The sequence below is a fragment of the Lathamus discolor genome, unplaced genomic scaffold (assembly GCF_037157495.1).
Source record: "Lathamus discolor isolate bLatDis1 unplaced genomic scaffold, bLatDis1.hap1 Scaffold_82, whole genome shotgun sequence".
Taxonomy (NCBI): Eukaryota; Metazoa; Chordata; class Aves; order Psittaciformes; family Psittacidae; genus Lathamus; species Lathamus discolor.
Genome location: NW_027069392.1, coordinates 662501 through 677578, shown reverse-complemented (window position 1 = coordinate 677578; position 15078 = coordinate 662501). Strand labels below are relative to the sequence as shown.

Below are 15078 nucleotides of genomic sequence, written 5' to 3'. Positions count from 1 at the left end.
ATGGGGCTTCCCATCTGAAGTGTCTGCCAGGAGAGTGGTTCGGTGGTGACTGGGGATGTGTTTCTTCTTAATCTCTGTTCTCTCTATGCAGTATTTACTTGATGCAATGCTAATTGACCTCTGTGCTTTACTTCTATACGTATACACAGTTTGGGTTTTTGTGCTTATTTACTGCATAGAAATATCTTGTCTCTAAATTGCAGAGACATCAGTTTTGATAGGTGGACCACTCGGTGGATAAAGAACTGGCTGCATGGCCGCACAAAGAGTTGTGGTCAATGGCTCAATGTCCGGCTGGAGACCAGTAACGAGTGGTGTCCCTCAGGGATCAGTGTTGGGACCGGTCTTGTTCAACATCTTTGTCAGCGACAAGGACAGTGGGATTGAGTGCGCCCTCAGCAAGTCTGCCGATGACACCAAGCTGTGTGGTTCAGTTGATACGCTGGAGGGAAGGGATGCAATCCCCGCTATACTATGTTGTGCTGCGCTATGCTATTCCATTTTAATCCCTGCACTGATCATTAGTCAAATAATGAAGAGCCTGTTATTTGCCTGAATGGTTAGATGATTTTTCAGCACCAGAATAGTTTTTAAGGGCACACAATGGCTCCAAGTGGAAACAGGATATAATGTCATTTATTTCATTTCACATATTAGACGATATTCCTCACATTGACGGTAGTGAGACACTGGCAGAGTCTTGCCCTGAGAAGCTGTATCTGCCCCATCCCTGGCAGTGTTCAAGGCCAGTTTGGACACAGGGGCTTGGAGCAAGCTGCTCCAGTGGAAGCTGTCCCTGCCCGTGGCAGGGGTTGGAGCTGGATGAGCTTTAAGGTCCCTTCCGGCCCAACCCAGTCTGGGATTCCATGATTCTCTGCTGTGTGAATGTCGGTCACTCTCCAGTTCCTGTATGTGGCCGTGACGCCCTGTTCCATTGCCCAGGTTGAGCTGTGACCCCTCTCATGCTCCACCTCTGACCAAAGGCACTGAGGAAGAGCAGCCTGTGAGGCACCTCCCTGAGCCGGCTGGGCAGAGGCTGTTCCCCCCCTGACAACTCCCGGAGCACCCCTGGGTGCCCAGTGGCCATCCTCACAGGTAAGATTTAGGGAGAAACCCTCTGCTGCACCCACAAAACCTGTCAGGTCCCCCATATCTCCAGTTCTCCCCTCCCCAATGATCTCTGGGGTGGTCTCTGGTGGCCGTAGCCCCTGTTTAGGGCTCCATTGGTCCCCCAAATGACTCTGCCCCCTGCAGAGCTTGGGGACACTCCCATGAACCTCCAAATCCCCCCAAACCTCCAGTTCCCTTCTGAACCCCAAATCCACCCCATTTACTGCCATGGGCCAACAGCGCCACTGAAGAGTCAGGGTACACTGGAACAAATGTAAGCCCTAGTTTTGGGACACTGGGTGTTCCCCAAATCCCTGCACCACACTGCTGGTCTTTGGGGATCTCCCTCAACACCCAAATCCCCTCTGAATCCCCAAACTCTTCCCTTTCAACACATCTCCACCCTGAGGGAACGTTGCTCACCCAAGAGCGACTCAGGGTGCCATGGGATCCAGGTACCCCCCATTTTCGGCACATGGGAGCTCCCCCAATATAATGTGCCTCCTACATCGAGTTTTGGGGAACCCCCCATCCCAAACCTCCAAATGTTCCCTGAATGCCAAAATCCCTCTGAAACCCCAAATTCCTCCCATTTCCTGCAACGGGGTTACCTAGGACATCTAATGAGATTCGGCTGCCCTGGGACTGATGGACCCCCATTTTCGGGAGATGGCGAGTCCCCCAAATAACTGAGCCACCCTGAGGCATTTTAGGGACCAGCCTGATTCCCCCAAATCCTCCCAGGATCCCCCAAAATCTCACAAAACTGAGAGCTTGCTGCTCCCATGCCACACTGGCTCAGCGCAGTGGCACAGACCCACTAAAAAAGGGGTGTCCTGAAAAGCGGGAACCCCCAGCACCCACTCTGGGGGTCCCCCAAGACGCTCTTAGTCTCCAAATCCACTGGAGGTACCCCAGTATTGCTTTGTGTTTAGTAATGAATTCAGGGGAGTGAGAGGGGGTGTATCCCCCAAAAGGGTTACCCCAATAAAGGGGCAGCCCAAAGCCACGCTGTCCCCCCCCAAAGGGCCCTAGAAGCCTCAAAGCAGTTGTAGTTTCCCCCAGAATCCTGGGGTACCCCAAATCTACCTGAAGCACCACAAGAGCAGGCAGGACTGCCAAACATGACCAGCACCCCCCCATCACCCCAGGCCCTCCCAAATGAATCTGGGGACCCAAATCCTAGAGACGGCCCCACTAAACGCCCCCATTCCAAAGGGGGATGCCCCCAAAAAGCTGCTCGCCCCCTAAAGACACCAGCCCCAAAATGCTCCTTGTTGCCCCCAAACCAGACCCCATGAGGCTTTCCAACTGCTCCCACGCCCCCAGCGTTGACCTGCTGGAGGGTAGGAAGTTCTGCAGAGGGATCTGGCCAGGCTGGATCCAAGGGCTGTGGCCAAGGGATGAGGTTCAAGAAGGCAAAGTGCCGGGTCCTGCACTTGTTCCACAACAAACCCTGCAATGCTCCAGGCTTGGGGAAGAGCGGCTGGAAACTGCTCATGGGAAAGGAACTGGGGGAGCTGATTGATGGAGCTGAGCATGAGCAGCTTGAGCCCAGGCAGCCAGGGAGCCCCCAGCATCCTGGGCTGTATCAGCACCAGTGCGGCAGCAGGGCCAGGGCAGGGGCTGTGCCCTGCACTGGGCACTGCTGAGGCTGCACCTCGAATCCTGTGCTCAGTTCTGGGGCCCTCACTCCAAGAGAGACTTTGAGGTGCTGGAGTGGGGCCAGAGAAGGGCAATGGAGCTGATGCAGGGCCTGGAGCACAGCGGTGATGGGGAACGGCTGAGGGACCTGGGGGGTTCAGGCTGGAGAAGAGAAGGCTCGGGGGGAACCTGATCACTCCCTGCAACTGCCTGACAGGAGGATGGAGCCAGGAGGGGCCGGACTCTGCTCCCAAGGAACAAGGGATGGGACAAGAGGAACCGGCCTCAAGCTGCACCAGGGCAGGTTTAGATGGAGCTGAGGAGCAATTCCTTCCCCAGAGGGTGCTCAGGCATTAGTACAGGCTACCCAGGGCAGGGCTGCAGTCATCGTCTGTGCAAGTATTCACAAACTGTGTAGATAAGGGTTAGCAGTGGCCTTGGCAGTGCTGAGATAAGAGATGGACTTGATGAGTTTAAAGGTCTGTTCCAACCTGGCTGATTCTATGATTCTGAGATCCCTTTTGCTGAGGCACTGCTGAACCAGGCATTTTCTGTTGGTGTTCCTTCGGTGAAGGGAGGTGCTTCTAAACCCGGTGAGGGTTTGAAAGGTTGTTGTAACGCTGATGGCTCTGCATTTACTATCTGGAGTAGTTTTGAAACTTTAGCATGTCCAAGTAATTTCACTTCCTCTGCAACCCCTGGTAAGTAGTCATGCCATTTTCTGACAGTGGGTTTGTGAAACTCCATCCTGAGGAGCAGTTGCTTTCGAAATACTGTCAAGTAAATGGAATGCATCTCTGGTTTGTACTGGTTGTTCTTGATCAGTGTTTGCAGTTTGTTTTACTCCTGGGACTAAAGACAAGAGTCTCAGTATCTCAGTTCGGGGACTTTAAATCAGGTGACTTGAACATTTAAGGTTTTTTTTTGTCAGTGAGGGCCAGTTTGAATAGGTCACAGGAAGAGCTATGCTCAACAAAACCCCATTCTACTATGAGAGGGTGGGGGCGTGTGTGTGGGTGCACAGGCCCCAGTGACTGGTATGGTTTTAATTCCTGTATAAAGGTATTTCCTGCTTCCCCATGTTCTGGACTCCATTCCCATGGCTTTCTCTTTCGTAAGACTGAGTACAGTGGGTGAGCAACAGTAGAGAATCCAGGTCCATGTTTCCTCCACTATCCTGGAGGAACCATATGCTATTGTAATTTCTTCCTAGACTGGGGCATCTGACCTTGTTCTGTTTTTCTAAAGGTGTCTGCAGGAATCACTACACTGCTGCTTTACACTGCTGCTGTTACTGCAGTTCTTTGGGGCAATCTCCTCCGATTAAGGCATCATCTACATAACGGTACATTTTCACATTCTGGTGAAGCAAGACCTCCTGTGGGTTTGTTGTGTGCTTGGGAGGGAGCTGAGTCCCATTGCAGCCCCAGGGCTACAATCCCGGGATGAGACGCCTCAACTAACCAGGCTGAATCCCTTCCACCAGCAGGGGTAAAGGAGACACCTGGCTGTCCTGTCTAACGATGGGACAAGAAACAGGCTGCCTGCGGAAGTGTTTGGGTCACCATCCCTGGATGTATTTAAAAGACATGGTTCTAAGGGACATGATTAATGTGTTGAATTGCCTGTGTTTGGTTAGTGGTGGAATCAAAGTTCTTATGGGTCTTTTCCAGTGTAAACGATTCCATGATTCTACAAAATCTTGTCATTTAGTCCAAACTGTCCCTCAGCAGAGAAATGGCACCGCAGGAAGGCAGTGTGTCTGCCAGCTGAGAGAGGAAACATCAGGGCTTGCTTCAGGCTGTTTCCCATGGTGCTCCCCTGGAGCCCCAGGGAGCCCAAAGGGGCAGGGGCAGAGGTAGAGCCACCTTGGGCTGCGCCTCTGCTGCTAAGCTGGGCCAGTCTCTTGGGATGCAGATAGATGCTGGCAAGTGGGCAGCACTGCGGAGAGATAGCTCTGCCCAGGAGTAAGGCTGGGGCACTGCCTGCAGACACCGAGGGGACAGGAACCAGCGGAGAGAGGTTAAAGGCAGTCTGGAGTGGGTGGACAGAGCTGAGCTTGTTCACAGAGAAATCTTCACAACTATGATCATAGTAAGTGTGTGGCAGCAGCAAAATTAAGATGAGTATCCTGGAGAGATCTTGTAGAGCTGGTACATCGTGTGACTGATGGGACCTCTCCAGGCTTTTCTGTTGGGGAACTGGAGAACTTGCTGCAGAACAAGGCTTCCCTCTGCACCATGTGAGTGACAGGGCAAGCCAGGTCCCTTGTTCCGGGGCTGGCTGCATGGTGTGAATGTGGGTGTGCAGCCAGGGGTGTCCAGTGCTGTCCTTGTGAGCAAGGTCCCTGCAGCCCAGGGGCTGTGTGCAGGGGCAGGGACTCTGCTGCCTGCCAGGGTCAGCACTCAGCCTGCCTGGGAGCTCCCCAAGGCTCTGGGAGAGAGGCTGGAGGGGAGAAAGATTGACCCCAGCGGCGCAGCTGAAGGGTGTTGCTGCTGTAAGAGAGAGTGCTGTGTGGGTCAGGGTTAGTCACAGCTCCAGGTCAGCCCAGGACATTTCCAAGGGGACTTTCCAAGAGGAAATGGAAGGCAGGGGTTGCTATACAGACAAGGAGCTTTTCTGAGCCTGTGTTCTCAGATTCCTATTTGGGATGAATCTGTGGGTAGAAATGAAAAGGAGCTCTCATGCTTGAAGAAGTCTTCAAGATTCCCAAGGTGTAACCTTTAGCGACCAGCAGGTCTGATATGAGCATCCTGAAGTGCCTTCAGCCACTCCCTCTGCCTATGGACAACACCAGCATCATCCATCAGGCTTGGTCTGACCTACCCTTATCCACCTGCAAACAGGGACACGTGCCCAGGCAGTTCCCTTAAAACAGGCATGTTTATGGAGGACCAGGGTGAGTGCAGAGAGGTTCACATGAGGTCTGTGAGCACTCACAGGGAAAGACAGAGGACAGGGAAACACCTCCCAGCAGGAAAATCTCCAGGTAGCAGTAGATGTGATCTGGGAACTAAACCCAGAAGTGCTGTGGCAGGGAGCATTCATAACTGTCACATTGAACAGTGTTCCCTAACTTGTCACAGTGGTTTTTTTTTTCCCCTAAGTTAGGACAGCAGATGTCCAATGGCAGCTGCATCGCCCAGTTCCTCCTCCTGCCAGACATGCAGGAGCTGCAGCTTTGGCACTTCTGGCTCTTCCTGGGCATCTCCCTGGCTGCACTTCTGGGCAATGGCTTCATCATCACCAGCACAGCCTGCGACCAGCACCTCCACACCCCCATGTACTTCTTCGTCCTCAGTGTCTCCCTGCTGGACCTGGGCTGCATCTCCATCACTGTCCCCAGATCAATGGGCAATTCCTTCTGGGACACCAGGGTCATCTCCTACACTGGTTGTGCCGCATAGGTCTTTTTCTTTCTCTTTTTTATCTTAACTGAGTTTTCTCTCCTCACCATCATGTCCTACGATTGCTACGTGGCCATCTGCAAGCCCCTTCACTACGGGACCCTCCTGGGCAGCAGAGCTTGTGTCCACATGGCAGCAGCTGCCTGGGGCACTGGGTTTCTCACTGCTCTGCTGCTCGCAGCTAATTCATTTTCACTACTCCTCTGCCGAGGCAATGCTGTAGAGCAGTTCTTCTGTGAACTCCCTCAGATCCTCAATCATTCCTGCTCACATTCCTGCCTCAGGGAAGTTGGGCTACTTGTGGTTGACACCTGTTTAGCATGTGGGTGGCTTTTTCTCATTGTGAGGTCCTATGTGCAGATCTTCAGGGCTGTGCTGAGGATCCCCTCTGAGCAGGGACACCACAAAGCCTTTTCCACGTGCCTGCCTCACCCGGCCGTGCTCTCCCTGCTTGTCAGCACTGGGTCTTTGCCTACCTGAAGCCCCCTCCGTCTCCTCCACATCCCTGGACCTGGTGGTGTCAGTGCTGTACTCGGTGGTGCCTCCAGGAGTGAACCCCCTCATCTACAGCTTGAGGAACCAGGAGCTCAAGGATGCTCTGGATGTGTTTTAGCATCCTGTCCTGGGTTGAGCAGCAGCAGTCATTTTTCTCCTTCTTAGGAGCTAGTACAGTGCTGTGTTTTGATCTTTTGGCCTGGGAACAGTGCTGATAACGCCGATGTTTTCAGTTGCTGCTCGAATGTTTGGTCTGGCCAAGGACTTTCTGAGCCTCATGCTCTGCCAGGGAGGAGGGGAGGCCGGGAGGAAGCAGAGACAGGACACCTGACCCAAGCTAGCCAAAGAGGTATTCCATACCACAGCACGTCATGCCCAGGATGTAACTTAGAGTGACCTGAAAAGGCTAGAGTGACGGCAGGGTTGGAGGAGGTATCGATCGGTGCTTGGCTGGGGGGAGTGGGGTGAGTTATTGGTCGGCTGGTGTTGAGGTGTTGTATTCTTTCCTCTTGTTATTTCCTTTATCATTATTATTATTGGTGGTAGCAGCAGTGATTTGTGTTATACCTTAGTTACTAAACTGTTCTTATCTCAACCCGTGGGAGTTGCATTCTTTTTGATTCTCCTCTCCGTCCCTCCAGGAGCAGGGGGAGGGCAAGAAGTGGGGGGAGTGAGTGGACGAGGTTTGTGGTTGGGTTTAAACCACGACACAGCCATACACTGCCTGCTTTCCTCTGCAAAGGGCTCACAGTGTAGGTCATGGCAGGCCACGTCTGTCTTTGCTGTTTTACAGTTGTTTCAACTTGTGGTGATGTTGTCTTCTGATTCAGAGGAAACTCCAGGAACTCGCCAGCAAAGTTTTCAAGTTGTCAAGCACGTATTCTTTATTGTGGTGCCGAGAGGCACAGGGGATAGCTCCACCTAGCATGTGTCGTCGTACTGGTACACAAGCCATCCTTATGTAATCATTGGGCATAGACATTCATCACGTACATACATGCATATTCATGATGCTGCGTATGAATGACATCCTTTCCCAGAAAGTTTCCCCGCATGCTGACAAAAAATGTGGTGGAGGTCTCTGAGGGTCGTTTACTTCTTCCAACAATCTTCATCACTTCTGGCAGCCTTTGAAGCGTGAACAGTAGCTAACGTTTATACCAGTTTAATTGGTTTGGTAACACTGCAGACATAGCAATCATCCTGTCCTTCTACTTATCAGTTAGTTTAGCTGCAGCCCATCCTGGACACCTGCTAGTCCCAGATACTCCCCATCCCACGTCCTGTTTTTCTTACACTTATTTTTGTACTAAGGTCATAAGGACCTAAAACTACGCCAACTACAGTTTATCTTATACTAGAATTCTCAGTATGGTCTCCACCTGCACTCTACTATTTTTCTTTTTCTGTAAAACATGCAACTCAGTTATTTTCCATTGCTACTGTTACAAAGCTATCAAACTCAACGCTGCTTAAAACTGATTCTACTTATTTACAAAGGTTTATATTTCATTTTGTGCCTCCTTGTCTCAAATCCCCCCTTTTTCTGTGATTTTGCAAATTCTTTTGCAACATTTTATATACTACTGTTATCATCCAGAGTCTTTTTGAAATATTTTCCTGTTTCTACTTGATGCTTGATTTAATTTCTTTTCCAATCTTCATAATTTGTCATAGATCTTTTACAACACCAGAAAGAACATTGTATCATACCACAAGTAATCAATATTTAAACAATTAATATTAATATTCCTGCAACCAGTTGCCTCAACCAGGAGAGATTAGGTAACCATGAAGTTAACTTTTTCCATATTTCCTCAAAATCCCAAGAGGTGTCATCCTTGGTCATTTCAGGAGATATTTTAGTTTGTTTCCAAATTTCCTCCAGATCTGTTTTAATTTTGCCAGATTGATCTATATAGGAACAGCAACTCTCATTGATTATGGAACAAACTCCTGCTTGTGAAGCCAATAACTTGTCTAGAGCTATTCGGTTTTGTAATAGCACTTTAGATAGGCTAGTTATCTCTTTTTATTTCCCTTGGATTATATAACTAATTTTACTTTCTGTTTCCTCTATGGTTGCTGAGATATTTACAATTGCCTTCTCTAATTCACTTACTCCCAAAGATGGAATTAGGCATCTCACAAAACTGCAAAATGTGGTGTTCAGTTCGGCAATAGGGTTAAACCCTCGCTTAATCCATTTAACAAAACTTCTGAGCCAGGTTCCAGAAGGATACATGTCAATAATAGTAAGATTTGGTATCACAGCACCTGCATCAAAAGGAGCGTGACCAGCAGGTTGAAGGAGGTGATCCTGCCCCTCTACTCTGCTCTTGTGAGACCTCACTTGGCGTATTGTGTGCAGTTCTAGTGTCCTCAACATAAAAAGGACATGGAAATGTTGGAACAAGTCCAGAGGAGGGCCATGAGGATGGTCAGGGGACTGGAGCACCTCCCATATGAAGATAGGTTGAGGAAGTTGGGGCTGTTCAGCCTGGAGAAGAGAAGGCTGCGTGGGGACCTCATAGCAGCCTTCCAGTACCTAAAGGGGACCTATAGGGATCTTGGGCAGGGACTCTTCGTCAGGGACTCTTGTGACAGGACAAGGGGTAACGGGTTAAAACTTAAACAGGGGAAGTTTAGACTGGATATAAGGAGGAAATTCTTTCCTTTTAGGGTGGTGAGACACTGGAATTGGTTACCCAGGGAGGTTGTGAGTGCTCCATCCCTGGCAGTGTTCAAGGCCAGGTTTAATGAAGCCTTGTGTGGGATGGTTTAGTGTGAGGTGTCCCTGTCCATGGCAGGGGGGTTGGAACTAGATGATCTTGAGGTCGTTTCCAAGCCTAACTATTCTATGATTCTATTCTATGATTCTATTCTACGATTCTAAGGTGCATGCCCACTTCCAATGGTGGGGGGTAAAGTCTTACAAGCATTTTCTCCACATAACCAATACCATACTTTCCATTCAGGAACAGGCCACCGCTGAACTATGATACCATCTATATTAATACTGTGGTTCCAATTTGAACGGTTACCTACACCTGTGGCATTTAAACAAACATAATCTCCTACTCTGGTTCCTGGTGTAATACATCTTTGTACACAGGTATAGTATTTTCTACTTGGATTAGGATTAACTATCGAAGTCTTGACTTTTTCCTCGGATGTAGATTGCTAGGGCTCACCCACAAATTTGTCCATGAGATAGTGCTGGGAATTGGAACACCAGTTGATAGAAGGTCCATATTTTCTCCTGATTTAGGCAAATTTGCACACACCCAACAGTCACTACCATTAAAAATTCAGTACCATTCTGCATTAATTTCAGGTATAAATTTTGTTCCCAAGCTTGTACGCCAATTATCATATAAATTCAAATTATGACAGACAATTTCATACGTAAGGGTCTCTTTGTTTTTCTGTTCTTTCAGATCTTCGGTCAACTTTCTATCCTCTTTTGAATATCTAGGTTTAGATGTCTGAATTGTTAGTTTGCCATCACAGGTTAAGGACATGATTTTAGATTGTTCAGATGCTCGTTTGGCTTCAAAACTGGCCAAATTAGTTCCAGTTTCCTGAACAGAGTCACTTTGTCGATGCCCTCTACAGTACATACTAACTACTTGCTCAGGTAGCTGAACGGCTTCCAGTAGCTGTAGAATTTCTTCAGCATGTTTAATCTGTTTCCCTTGGGTATTCAAAAGTCCTCGTTCTTTCCAGCTGGCACCATGTGCATTGACCATGCTAAATGCATATTTAGAATCGGTCCAAATATTTATCCTTTTGTGTTTAACCAGTTCCAGGGCTCTCGCTAATGCTATTATTTCCGCCTTTTGGCTGGAGGTGTTCCTGGGTAAAGGTTTAGTTTCTATTACCTGTGAAGTGGTGGTAACTGCATATCCTGCCTTTTGTTCAGCATTTTTCATGAAGCTACCACTATCAGTAAACTAAGAATCAGCATGTTCCAGAGTTTCTTCTTTCAAATCTGGTCAACTTGAATATACAGTCTCTGTAGTGGCCAAGCGGTCATGTGTTAGTGGTTCTGTCGATTGCTCCTGCAAAAAGCATGCTGCATTCACAACATTAGTGACCACAATTTCCATATCGTCATGGTATTTTAGAAAACATGGCCTGGTATTTTAAAAAACGTGAAGGAGATAACCAGTGGGCTCCTTTCTGTTCCAGGACTGCTGATACAAAGTGGGACAGCAGCACAGTAATCTTTTGTCCCAAGGTGAATTTGCGAGCCTCTTCAATATTCATGTCAGCTGCTGCCACAGCTCTTAGGCATCCTGGCCATCGTTTGCTTGCTTCATTCAGCTGTTTTGAAAACTATGCCACTGCCCTTTTATAGGGTCCTAATTTCTGAGCAAGGACCCCCAAATCTATTCCTTGTTTTTCAGAGGAGTATAGCCAAAAGGGTTTAGTCACACCCAGAAGTGCCAGAGGTGAGGTGTCAATAAATTTTAAAATTTTATAAGAGCTTCCTCTGCTGAATCGGTCCATTATAAAGAGGGAGGATTTCCTTTTAACAGTTCATATAGTGGTCTAATCATGGATCCAAAGTCTGCACCATCCGGTCATTCCCAGGAACGTCTGGAGCTCCTTGATGGTCAATGGTCATGGAGTTGGACAAATGGATTCTTCTCTAGCTGTTACAAGTTCCCTCTGTCCTCCTGTTATTTCATATCCTAGGTAGGAGACTTGGGGTTGTATTAGTTGAGCCTTTTGTTTGGATACCTGATAACCAGTCGCAGCAAATTTAATAATCCCACTGTGGATACAATCTTCTTTTGTTTGTGTAGCAATTCATTAGTCATCCACATGTTGGAACAGAGTCCCCTTCTGAGTGGGTGGCATCCATGATTCTAGTTCTCGTGCTAAGCGATTTCCAGAAATTGCTGGAATGTTTCTAAATATTTGAGGTAACATTGTCCAAGTTAATTGAATCTTCCTTCCCGTATCAGGATTTTCCCATTCAAAAGTGAGTAAATTCTGAGTTTCTTTGGCGAATGGTAAGCAAAAGAAAGTGTCCTTGAAATTCAAGACGGCAAACCATTTCTGATTTAGTCTATAAGGTATATGAATTAGGTACTACTGGATGAATATGCTCTGCAATTTTGTTGATTGCTCTGAAATCTTGAACCAATCTGCAACTTTTCCCATCATATTTCTTCACTGGCAAGACAGGAGTATTATATTCCAATTCACCTTCAATTAAGAATCTGTATTTTAAAATTTATCAATGATTTCTTTGATTCCATTTTATCTTCTAAATTTAAGGGATATTGTCTTATTTTAATTGGGCTGGCCCCTCTTTTTCATTTGCACTTTAACAGGCAAAGCATTTTTCGCTTTACCTGGAACTTCAGGAGCCCATACTCCCAGGTACACCTGATTAAGAATTTCTTCTATTTCAGGGAGGTCCTCCTGTTAGCTTTTCTGTTGGATTAAAGATAAACTCAAAACTACAATTAATTGATCGTTTTTAACTCTTAATTCCGTTTCACCTTCTTTAAATGTTGCTTCTCACCCTAATAAAGATTTTGGAGAATTTGGCATGCATAAAACTTCACGCATTCCTATTTGTTTTCCCAATTTGTACACTAAAGTTTTCAGAATGAATGTTTTTATTTATTTATTTATTTATTTTACTTTCTTTTGGCAGCCAGTAGCTCCCACAACTGTAACGAATCCTTTTCCCTCTGATTTAACACCGAGTAAGTTGTTCCTGTATCCACTAAAAAATCAAGATTATTTTCTCTAGCCCGTAGATTTAATTTAACCAGCGCACCTGCCAGGTCTCCGTCAATCCGATTTTAATCCAGTCAGGGAGCCACCTTGTGGTTATTCCTTTTAGGGTACCTTCACTTCCAACGGGCAAATTCCCTACAATACACAGATCCCGGCCCCGCTGGGACTTTGCCGGATTTGCAGGGACCCGCGCCCCTCCCGCCCGGCAAGCGCTGCCCGAGCCTGCGAGCCTCCCGGAGGGCGGGCGGACGGCGAGCTCGCGGTGGGGGCCGCACTTTGCCGTCGGGTCGAGCCGGCTCCGCCGGGACTTTGCCGGATTTGCAGGGACCCGCGCCCCTCCCGCCCGGCAAGCGCTGCCCGAGCCTGCGAGCCTCCCGGAGGGCGGGCGGACGGCGAGCTCGCGGTGGGGGCCGCAGTTTGCCGTCAGGTCTAGCCGGCTCCGCCGGGACTTAGCCGGATTTGCAGGGAGAGTTCCGCGCGCTGTCTCTGGGGGGGACTTCAGGCTCGCGGCGGACTTAGCCGCATTTCCCAGGTCCCGCGATAGATCTTGCCGGGCGCGTCGCTTCCGGAGGCGGTCGAGGAGGCGGCCGTTTCTCGCTGCCTCCAGTTGAGTCATCGAAAATTGCGTCGTCGCTGGCGCACCAACCGGGTGAGCCTACAAGTCTGGTGTTGCGCTCCAGCGCGGGCGGAGAAGTGTCTGTCCGTATTACAGGAGCGAGTAGTGGCTCGTCTCCGCAGCAGCGCTAGCTGAGAGGCTGTCACGCTCCGCGGCTCAGCCGTCGATAGTGAGGGGTGTACTGGGCAGCCTTTCGCGGCGCTTCCCGAGCTTGGTTCGTTCGTCTCCGTCCGCGTGGACCGAGAGCAAAAAGACCGGCGGCGGAGGAGGCCGGCACTCGAACGCTGGGAAGACCGTGGCGGGACTCGATCCCCAGGTCTCAATTTTCTCGCCGCCCCGTCCGTGAGCTGAGCGAGGGGCTCCGATGATGGCACGGGCGGGCGAGCCCGTCGGTTACGTCCAGGCGCTGAGATCCCCTTAGCAGCGTCCGGCTCTTGCTTGCGCTTGCCTAGGCGCCCGGTGGTTCGGCCCAGGTGGCGGTACTGGGTTTTTTTTTTTTTTGTTTTGTTTTGTTTTGTTTTGTTTTGTTCCCCCCCCCCCTTCCTCCTCCCTCCCCTCCCGCCCCCCCTCTTTTAACTTTTTCCCCCCTCCTCCGTCTGCTCCCCCCTCTTTTACCTCTTTTCCCCCCCCTCCTCCGTCTGCTCCCCCCTCTCTTACCTCTTCCCCCCCCCTCCGTCCGCCCCCCCCCCCCCCCGTTACCTCTTTCCACCCCCCACCCCCCCTTTTTCCCTTTCTGCCTTTTCCCTCTCCTTTTTCGCTCTTGTCGCTCTTTTGCCGGCGTTAAAGCTGGAGCCCGCGAAGCGGGGAACCGAAAACGCGGTGGCTTTTTGTGGATAAGAGGGGCTCGCGGGAGCTCTCGTCGGCCTTTTCACCACCCGGCCCCGAATAGTCCCCGCGGGGTGGGCTCGGGCTGCCCTGTTGTCTCAGGAACACGCAGCGTTTTGGCCTACCGTGGAGGGAGGAGGCCTTTTTTACCCGTCTTGTCGTCCTTGCTGTCTTCCCCGACCGATCGATGAGGCCTTTCGGGTCGCGTCGGAGAGGGCCCCCGGCGGGCCGGGCTCGTCTGCGCTCCCCGTCCTCGGGCGGGCCGCGGGCGGCGTCCGGTGTTCAGGCTGGGCGGTCTCCTTTCCAGCTCGCTTCCCGTTGCGTGCGAGGTGTCGTCCTGGGTCTTGCCCCCCTCCCGAGCGAGAGAAAGAGCCGCGACCGCGTTGGCGGCGGGGTGCGTGCCCCGCCGCGTCGGCCGCGTCCTTCCTGCTCTCTGCTCGACGGCGGGAGGAGGTTCCACGGACGTGTTACCGAACCGGGCTGTGTGACGGCCGCGTGGCCCCGCGAGCCCTCAGGTGTCCTAATTGTACGCGAGGCGCCGGTGCTGGCCTCCGTCCGTGTGCCCGTGGGTGCCGGCCGCGAGCAGCGCTCGGGCGGTAGGGCGGCCGAACCCAGAGAACGGGGAAAAGCGAAAGCGACGACCGTGGGCGTCAGGGGGGCGTCCGCCTCCGCTGCGGCCGCTGGCCGCGCCGGCTTCTTTCCGTGCCGCCTTTCCGCCTGCTGCCGAGCGAGCCGCCCCGGCGAGGGGCCTCGGTCGCCGGGTCGCACCCGCCTCGGCGGGTCGCTGCCTCCTCTAGCACGTCCGGTGCTCGCCGTGGCCCTGGGGGAGAAGACGCCGCGGGGCTCGTGTCCCCTCTCCCCCACCCACCCTTCCCACCGCCCCGCTCAGCTCGCTCGACGGAGCGAACGGACGAAAAGAAGGGCACGCCTGCGAAGAGAAAAAAGAGGGTCGTTGCAGGCGGGCCGGCCTCGGGGGACGGGTCAGTCCCGGCCGGCCGCTGACGAAGCGGGGCGGCGGAGGGAGCCGGGCGCGCGCGTGTCCCCGTCTCGCGGGAAGACGGGAATAGCGCGCGGTTGCCACGCCGAGAGAAGCGAGAAGGGAAAAATGAAACGAAAGCTGCGCAGCGGTCCCGGCTCCTTGCCCGCGGCGGCGCGGGGAAGGGCCGGCCGCCGGGGTCGGTCGCGCGCCAGCGCTGGTGCCGCGCCGGCCCTGCCCCA

The 15078-nt window shown here is 51.3% G+C and overlaps 1 pseudogene; it reads left to right on the top strand.

The window, feature by feature from the left end:
* Positions 1-5873: 5873 nt before the first annotated feature.
* On the top strand, positions 5874-6774 carry LOC136006936 (olfactory receptor 14J1-like; annotated as a pseudogene).
* Positions 6775-15078: the final 8304 nt, after the last annotated feature.